Source organism: Aptenodytes patagonicus, chromosome 4, assembly GCF_965638725.1.
Source record: "Aptenodytes patagonicus chromosome 4, bAptPat1.pri.cur, whole genome shotgun sequence".
Classification (NCBI taxonomy): Eukaryota; Metazoa; Chordata; class Aves; order Sphenisciformes; family Spheniscidae; genus Aptenodytes; species Aptenodytes patagonicus.
This window is the reverse complement of record NC_134952.1, coordinates 27,395,773-27,405,248: the sequence shown is the minus strand read 5'-3', so window position 1 is coordinate 27,405,248 and position 9,476 is coordinate 27,395,773.

Here is a 9,476-nt window from a genome sequence, read left to right as displayed (position 1 = left end):
GCTTAGCATGCTAGTAGGTCAGCAAAAGATCAAAATGGTGGCGTGTCTCTAAGAGATTGGAGTGCTAGCATTAAGAAAACCTTGTAGAAGTCATAGCTCTAAGTTCAGGTCAGACAACACAGGGAACATTACAGTAATTCATCATTTGGCAAACTTCAGCATCAACCTTCTCTAAGGGACAAGGGGCCTCCAGTTAACTTTAGACAGTTTGCGGAATGTTTCTCTGAAAATGAGTATTTTAATCAGTTTTCAGTGCTGGATTAAACCAGTCTATATGCCAAATTTGTGTCTGTGCACTACTTCCAGACTTTTCAGTCAAGCTTAATTCCAAATCCTTCTCTTTATAGACAATGTTGCAACCAGAATGTAGCAAAGATTGTTGTGCAGGAAGGGATGACCAACCTCTGGAGCACCTTGTGAGACCGGTCAGCATCTTACATGCCTCAGTGAAACTGGGAAATCATGAGCCTGTCAGGAATAAAGACTCTCAAACCTTGTTGGCAATCAAGACCTGTGGGATCTTCATCCCAGTGAGTAAGGGAAGTCATGCAAGTGGCTCTACGGAGTGGAAGACTTTCCAGCAGTGCAGCGTGACTGGGCTGTCAGCTGTGGGAGTTCTTGCAACATGAAACTCTCTCCGTTGTACTTTGAGGTAGCTGATGTCAATACAGCACTCAGGTGTTCATGATCTAAACCTAGAGGAGGGGGGGCACTTCAGCAAGGAAAATGGAGGCTCATGTGTGGAGAGCATGGTGTCTAGAGAAACAACGGTTCTTCAAGGCACGTGCTATGGCAATCTGTGCGCACGTCCCAGCATCACCAGGTTGCTGCAGTCTTCCCTTTTGCTTTCTACAGCAGTTAATTTCTTGAGCTGTTGAAACACTGTGGAAGAGTTGAGTACAGAGCGCTGAAAGGAGCAGCAGGCACTCACAGCATAGGAGAACCCAGCTGGAAACTGTCGTGGTGTGCGTACGCGCATGCTGGAGGTGCTGTGCTGTGGAGAAGTGTGAGAGCTGTACATATGCTCCATTAAGCCTGCCAGTTCTTAGGGCTGCTTCACTGCAAAGACTGTATGGCTCTTGTTTTCCGAGGGCTTGAAAGTGCTGGGGCCTCCAGGAGCAATGCAGGGGAAAGAGTAAGATGTCAAGAAACTCTTCAGCCCTCAGGCAGATGAGGAGGAGCTGTGAGGGGGGGAGAAAGGAGAGCCCGCTTTTCCATACATAGGATATGGACCTTTGTTGGTTTTTTACTAATTCTGCTGCACCCCCCTCCTGAACTCGGCAAGAGCACATACACTTTCTGAATGCATTTGTATTTTTCAGTGCTCAAGGCTGTGAAACCCAGAGAGGAGAGAGGGAGATGGGGTTTCTGCAGCCCATCCCAGAGAGAAGGCTATGCAGTGGGGAGAACACATCCTAACTTCCAGGACCCACTTCCTATCTGCCTCTTAAACTTCTGGCCCTCGATGCCTGAATGGAAATTACTTTATTGGAACATTCTGCATTTGAAAGCTTGTGATAATACAGAAGCCATCCTCCAACTGATTTCTTCTTACGGAAACACCGTTCAGAAGTATGGAGGGAGATGTTTACATCAACAGATATCCTTAGTTTATAACATGGTGAGTGATTGTGAAACTTAGGACTGACTTTCCAAACCCGTTTAAGTTCTCAAATGATCATAATACAGTTAACACATCCTTTACAGAAAACATGCACAAAAATAAGGAAATGAATGCTTAAACACATAATAAATCTTTCACTCTCCTCAGAATAAATACACTGTGCTTATCAGTTATAAACCGTGGCCTATTTCTTCATAATCGTAATCAGAAATCTGGCTCAGTTATTGTATACATTCTACTATCTGTGTATTTGCTTTTGAAGAATACTGCTGTAAATTTCCGAAAGATAAAGGGATTAATTTTTTTCATAGATATTTACAAGTTACTAGTTCTGGGTGATAATAGCAGGAGTACTGTCGGATGAGAAGGTATATAATGACAATTTATCTTAAAATTATATATGCAACTAAAGTTGCATCTGGGATTGGAAACAGAATATTGATATTGTTTTTAAAACTTTTTAATATATGTATTTTGAGGTTATTGAAGAAAGAACCTAAAAAGTTTTGGGGCATGACTGAAACAGTTGTGTTAAATAGAAATATACCTTTCATTACAGTTTAAAAAGGAATGGAGTGTTTTTCTCAGTTTGTCAGATGTGTAGGATCTAGGACGCTTGTAACTACTGTTGTTACTTTCAGGCACATGGTGGTTGTTGGTGCTGTGGTACAAAGCCCACTTTGCTGTAATGTGAGCTCTACGCCTGGAGGAGAAGCCAGGCTGTTGGGCTGTCCGTGTGGATTTCACCAAGGGTTTTGACTTTGTGAATCAAGGTAATTTGTTGATACTCCTGTAAATTTGATGAACTAACAAATCTTTTTACGGAGGGTGTTTTCAATCAGTGATAGTTTTAGAAATGTTTTGTGGTTACAAACAGAGTTAAGTGAACTGGTGTATTGGCCCTGGTGTTACTGAGAATGATGTTTGCTAAACTACCGACGAGCACTAAGGATGCTGACAGTGCCATTTATACATGGCGCTGTTGAGATACAAGAGTCCTTATCGTGAAGAAGTTATGTGCAAAGAGAATGATAATGGAGAAAACCATGTATGACTTGTCATGTGTAAGCAGTTGTTTTTAGTTAGCTCCTGCTCGTAATGATAATCATTTGCACATTATTTGCTTCAAATGTCATACAATGCATTTGGATTTATGTTCACCCTGGAAAAAAGTCAAAAGTTATGTTTCAACCAGGACCATCTAGTTTGCTGTGGATGTTTAAAGTTTATATGGGTGCAAAAGCAATTGAAGAAATTCACTGAATAAAAATCCGTCAAGGGATATTAAATGTAAAGATACCACATCTGCCTGTATGGTGTCCCTCCAGCTCCTTCTAAGCTGGTACAGCATGTAAGGGCACACCACTATATGTTTAGTCTCTTCTTACATTCTGCCCCAAGGTCATGCTATTGACCATTCACAGAGGCTGGATACTGAACTAGGGTGCTTTTTTATTAGATCCTGTATAATGCCGTAATGCTCTTGAGACCAGAAATCACACTTGTGATTTGAGGTGCATCTCGATGTTACTGATGGTTTTGAGGTTTTTTTACCTTCAGTGTGCTTTTTTGAGATGGCATAATGCTGATAGTATCAGAAAAAATAATGGGCAGAGAAGCAAAGCATTTGGTAAGTTACAGTGCCATCTATAGAAGGAACACAGCACCAGCCTGCAAACTGAGGTCTCATTGCCTTCAAAAACCTTATTCTGTACCTTCAACAACCAGGTCACTGTTTTAACCATCAGCTGGAACTAAACGTTAAATCCAACAGAAAACTCTGAGCACTGCACTGAATCTTTAGGCGTTACTGAAATCCTCAGACAACTTGTTCAGCTTTCCCTCCTAGTTCCCTCAGACCATATTTTTCTGCCAGTGTTGTCCCAATCTTGCATTTGTTTTTTTCTAGTGGGCCTCCATCTCCTGGTAACACAGAGCTGCTTGGTGGTCTCATTAAGGGCCAGGGGACTCTTAAACTTGGCCTTCCCCTTGCCAAGGGGGTAGGCTTGTAAAGGTACTTAGGTGAGGCTTTGCGCAAGACAGAATTGAGCAAAGTCTTATAATTCTCAGCGTGCACATCCAGTTATCACCCAGTGGCAAAGGCTCTGACTGGGAGGTCAGGGGTCTACCTTCAGCTCCCTATTGTACCTGCAGCTGGTGCTTCTGTATTTTAAGAGCTGGCAACCACCAGCAGACTGTTACAGTGTACAGAGTTGCACAGCTCTCTGAATTACGGTTTGCGTAAAGAAACTGGATATACATTAAGCCAAGGAGAGATGCTGAGATGTTGACTTCATGATGAGGAGTTAGAAACTGGTGTGGAAGAGTCAGATTCAAGTCCCTATTCCAGTGACTATTTCATTGTTTACAAAGTGGAGGACCACTGCAGGAAGAAAGAGAGAGAACCATTCACCGTGAAGTGCCAAATAGCTTAGTAGTTAAACTTAGTTAAACATAGAGGGCTTCAGCGCATGTTTTGGCTGCAGAGCAGGAGAAAAAGCCTAGCCATAGAAGGAACATAAGCCAGGGCTGTCTGTCATATCTCTTCTTTTTCTCTCATTCAAAAGGGCACCTAACATTAGGAGAGTATTCACGGTAAGACTATTAAGCAAGGATAAAAACCTCCCTCTTGCCATCACAAGGTGTTTAACTCCTTTTGGAGTAAATCTGTGCCTAGACTTGGTATTTTCCACCAGCTAGTTTAAGCAATGCCCCACTCAGCTTGTTGCTTTCTGTGCTCCCCAGCCATAAGCCCCTCGTTCCTCCCATTGGTTTTGTAGAGGATCACGCTGCCTAACTGAAGGCTGAGGTTTCCCTGAGTGACAGAGCGTGCGGGAGCGGGGCTTTGCCACGCTCGCCATTCACTGAGGAATTAGCAGTCTGTAGTTTGCTTGAGAAAGCTGGTGGCAGAGCAGGGCGTTTAATGTAAGGCTCTGGTGACCTAGCCTGACCGCCCAGCCCTCCTGCTTTTCTCTACCAGTTGGCCACAGCACTGTGGCTTATCACTAAGCATCCTCATTGCTTTGGGCAATAATGGCTTTGGTTTGGAACTCTCTCTCTGCCTTTTAAAAGTCTGTAGATTCTGGTGAGGTGAGTAAAAGAAGACCCAGGATCTAATGTGGTACCATTTACCATCACTGGGCGTTTTGCCACCAACTTCAGCTGGCTTAGGAGTTGGTTTTATGACCCTGAAGAAACTGGATGAACTGTTCTTACGCTAAATGAAAGGAATGATTAACTCCAGTTAGTTACTTCTATAATGTCTTCTTGCCCGAACTTGCTTCATTCAGACCCTGATTCTGGAGGACATAAGATCGAAAAAACCAGCTTCACTGTGCAGCTGAATTTCTTGTGTCCACTCACAGCAGTGTGCTTCCATTTTTGACACTGGCAAAAACCTACTTGCAAAACAACTCTGAGAATATGAAAACAAAAGAAATAAGACAAAAGTTCACAGACATTTTAAAAAGAAACAGCTTAAAGTCTTTCACTACTGAAAACTACTTTTAAAATGTATTTGGTATTCACAGAAAATGCTGTGTTATCTTTGCAAAAGCCTTAGACATCTTAGGTTTGGGGAAAATATTTTAAATGAGCAGGGAGAATTAAAATTTGCCTTCCAGCAGGACTAACGCTTAGGATCTTAGTCCCAGAGAGGTAACAAAATCGTTGTTAAATCACATAAGTCTGACTAGCTGAGAAGAGAGTCTAGATGCTGCCATTCCAGAAATAGAGACCTGTAGTTCTTTCATCACTGACACCCTCCTTTGCCTGTCATCTAAGTGAATACTTCTTTTTTCTAAATGCCCATCAGCCTGTAGAAAGTAGCACAGAGTAAGATGATACTCCACAAGAATAAGGGCATGGCAATGAGAGTCATTAGCTCTCATTGAGATGAGAGCTCCATGGAGTCTCTTGGGCAGAGGTATTCTGTGCGCGATCGAGGGAAGCTGTTACCCTTCGAGATATGGTGGGAATAGAGGGCGTATCTTAGGACAAAGACCATTCTGGAAAACAATCCCCACATTGCTGCATGCCAGCTAAACTCCAGCATAGCTCATGCTGTGTGGCTGCTGTGAAGGAATGCAGACCCGGGTTGCTTCTGTCCGTCTGTTGTGTCTCATGCTGGAGGCTTCCCGGACTGGCAGACTTAGAGATAGACTAAAACAAGGACATCTGGGCCACAAGACATCAGTGAAACTCATTACCAATTCAAGTACAAAATCTGTATGTTAGAATACAGTACATATCTATATAAAAAGACCATTCCCGACCGTGAACATTTTTCAGATCAGCTCTAGTTTTAAATGAACCATGAAATGAGAAGCCTGTCCTTCTGTACTGTGGGCAGTAGTTGTATACCTGAATACCGTAAGCATGCACTAGCTGTAGTTCAGGAAGCCTTTTCTGGTAGTCTGTTCCAATAATTTCGGGTGTCCTTTCTGATGCAGAAAGGCCGACTACAATTCCCTACAAGAAATGACATGAGTTTCAGAGCACTTTCCTACATTATGGGTGATTTCTTTCTTTTTACAGCTTACAAAGCATATGCATGTTTGATAGTATTTGCATAGGTTTCCTCCAGCTAGTTATCTTACATACACAGGACAGATTTTTAAGGGCACCGCTGTGTGCCCTTTTGCTCTGTTATGGATTTCACTGTTCATGCTTTATTTGCAAATAAAATACGCACAAGCATTTAATTTGCCCCAGATAAGAATGACTATAAATAAACAAACAAGCAGGCATTGAAAGCCCTTTCTAGTTCCTGCATCTGTGTTTCCCTCCTGAAACAGAAGTCATTCTGAAAGCTTCACTGAAAGCTTGCTTTGAAAATGAGTATTTTTGCAGACTGCAGACTGCTGACTGCGGTACTACATTTACTAAAGAAATGCAGTCACACAATGGTTTGCCTCTGTTTTATCTAGGTCACGGGCCAGAATTCTCCTGGGTGCTAACATTTTCAATTAAGCTGAATTTGTCAGTGCACAGTGGAGCTATTTTCCTTTTTAAAGCTGGTCCTAAATGGGAATGCTGAGTGTCATGCCTGGTTTAACTGGTTTTGGTTCTGTGTAGAGTCACGGGGTGAAGTCTTCTCCCCAAGGGGCTGGCCGCTCACTCTGCCGCGGCCAAGCATTAACCCGGTGTCAGAGTTCCCTACCACACCCTACACATTCACCACCGTTGATTTTATTAAGTGACTTTGGCAGTGTTCTAGGGGGATTCCTGGAGGGACTGCTTGCAATCATCCATAAAGAAGAGGAGCTGAACAAAATACAGTCGAGGCCAACCTCTCTGCACCAAGTTTGGGTACTAAGAGCCTAATTTAAATCCTGCAAATTTAAAACCTAGCCTACTCCAGTAGTAAGTGTATGATAAACTTTCCCTAAATTCAATGCAGTAACCGATCTTCTTTTTGTTCCTAACAAATCCTTTTCCTCTTAGACGTGAATATGCTTGTGAGCAGTAGCTTTATCTCAAGCATTTTAAAGAAGTACCATGCAGGATGTATGGACTGCGTTTAGGTTTTATGATTTCTTATTTAGACCTAAAGTTTTTAAATTATTCTCTATATTATGATGATCCATGTTGTATGCTGCATATTTTACACAACGTGGATAAGGTATTAAATCTGTTGATGTACATAAGAGAAAATAACGAAGCTGGGTCCAGTCAGTGCTTTGTTCAGGACAGTGCCAGAAAACCTAAAGATAAACTGTGTGACTGGTTCTGGCCCTCATTGCCGCTAGTTCTGCTCTCTGCTCTAGAGAGAGCCTTTTCTTCACCTGTTGGCACATATTGTATGTATGAAGTTCTTACACGGATATAACAAGAAGTGTATCTTGGCCTGACTGCTGAAGTACTGGAAGGAAGAATATTGAGATCTTGCCATAAACGTAAAGAATAATGTGGGACTGGGTAAACCATATCCAACTTGTTATTGTTTTATTTCTTAAGAAGCTTTATAAAGCTTATTTCTTAAGAAGCTTTCCAGCAGCATTCTTATGAAAAAAACCCTGAGCAGAGGGAAGTCGCTCTGTTGGTGGTCACCACTGGTGAAAAGTCCAAAAATCTCCTGTCTGAGAACGAAGGCAGAGACAGCCCACACAGGTCTGCACACAGATCTCTTCTAATACACACAAACGTTATCTATTATATTGCAATGTACAAATATGCTAAAAATGTATACTTTATTTATACAAACTCATGTTACTGCTGCAGTAAAAAATATTTGGGAAAGCAGTTGAACTTGTGAACGCTTACACTTCAGACTATAGCTACATTGTTGAGATTCACATTTTCTGCCTGGTTATAATTTATAAACATTGGATGTAGTCAGGGAAAGTCTTCATACAAGCTTAACTGTAATTTCCTGCGGTAAATGGAGTCTCATGAGTGAGGATATGAAATCTTGGAAAAGTTTAATCATTCTAAGGAAAGCTGTCTCGCTTGATGTAGTAGAATCGGTATAATTTTGTAAGAAGGATTGGCAGTTTGCTAATTCCCTGTCCAATCCAGAGTGAAAAATACCAAGTGAGGGGCTTCCGCTTGAAAGCAAATGGATTTTTGCCCTCCTAACATGATGGGATCAGGCTCTAAATCTGAGCAGATGTGGAAATATCATCAAGTGTCTGACTAAGGAAATCACTTCAGCCTATACGTAACTTCAACCATGTGCTCGAGCCTAACTGAAGACTTGATTTCAGTTGAAATCATGGACTAACTGTGAGCTGAGGTGCTTTGTAAAATCAGAGCCCAAGTGGTACGTAGTAATTAAAAATAAGTGCTCCTGTTGCAGCCTAGGAGCTGAATCTATCTAGCGTATTTGAGCAGAGAACTTTTCCCTGCCCCACCGAATCTAATGGAGTCTACTGCTAAAGTGATAAAATGACATTTCCTGACATGCATATATCAAATTAATGTCAGTAATAAAAATAATGTTGCTGTGGAGCTAATGTTTCAATTTTTTGAGACGCATTATTTCTCTCCTTTTGATTGCACCTCACGGGGCCCAGGTGTATTTGTAGATTCTCCTTTCAAATGTGCCAGCTAAGCCTATAGGATAAAAAAACCCCCAAGACCTGCATATTGTTAGCTGCTGGTGGGAGAAATGTCTTAAGTTTTGAAAATCAAAGAGATTTTAAACTAATTTCTTCCCATGTTTTTTCGGTCAGTCAATGAGTGTGTGGTTCTCGGCTTGCAATATAGCAAGCATATTCCCTGCAGGAAACACAGGCAGCGGTCGCAGGCTCTCCTGGAACTCTCTCCTATTACAAGCCTCAGGAGTGGCAGCCATGAGCTATCCACATCAAAACTGCAGCTAAGCAAAGGATTAAAGTCAGTCATCTGAGTGACATGTATCCCTGCAGCAGCCGCGGCATACGGGGTGATAGAAATGGAGCAACTTTTGTAAAACACATTGTGCAGGATCCCCAGCTGCTTAACCAGCAGTTTCTCGTTGCCCTGAAACACTGCACTTTCCCAAAGAGCAACTGTGTGCCTGCAGAAAAACTTTCCTAAACCCTCACAGCCTGATCCAGGGCCATGAACATGCGTCAGGCTGATTCAAACCAACCAGAGGGGTTTGCCACCTTTTATAAAAGATTTGCATGACATTTTACAGGCAAGTTTGTCATCACTGCTGCCCGCGCCGATCATTTCTGAAAACGCAGCAAGTGTTACTTTATGATTTGTTGCCAGAGGGTCTTGTTGGGGTACAGAAAATTGAAAACCAAGTCCCAAACTGTGTGTCATACTTAAGAGAGATCATGTCTGTCTCCGTTTGTAGCACTGGGCTGCATCAGAAACCTCTAATAGCTGCTTTCTGAAGTAGGGAAAAATTAACCGCCCA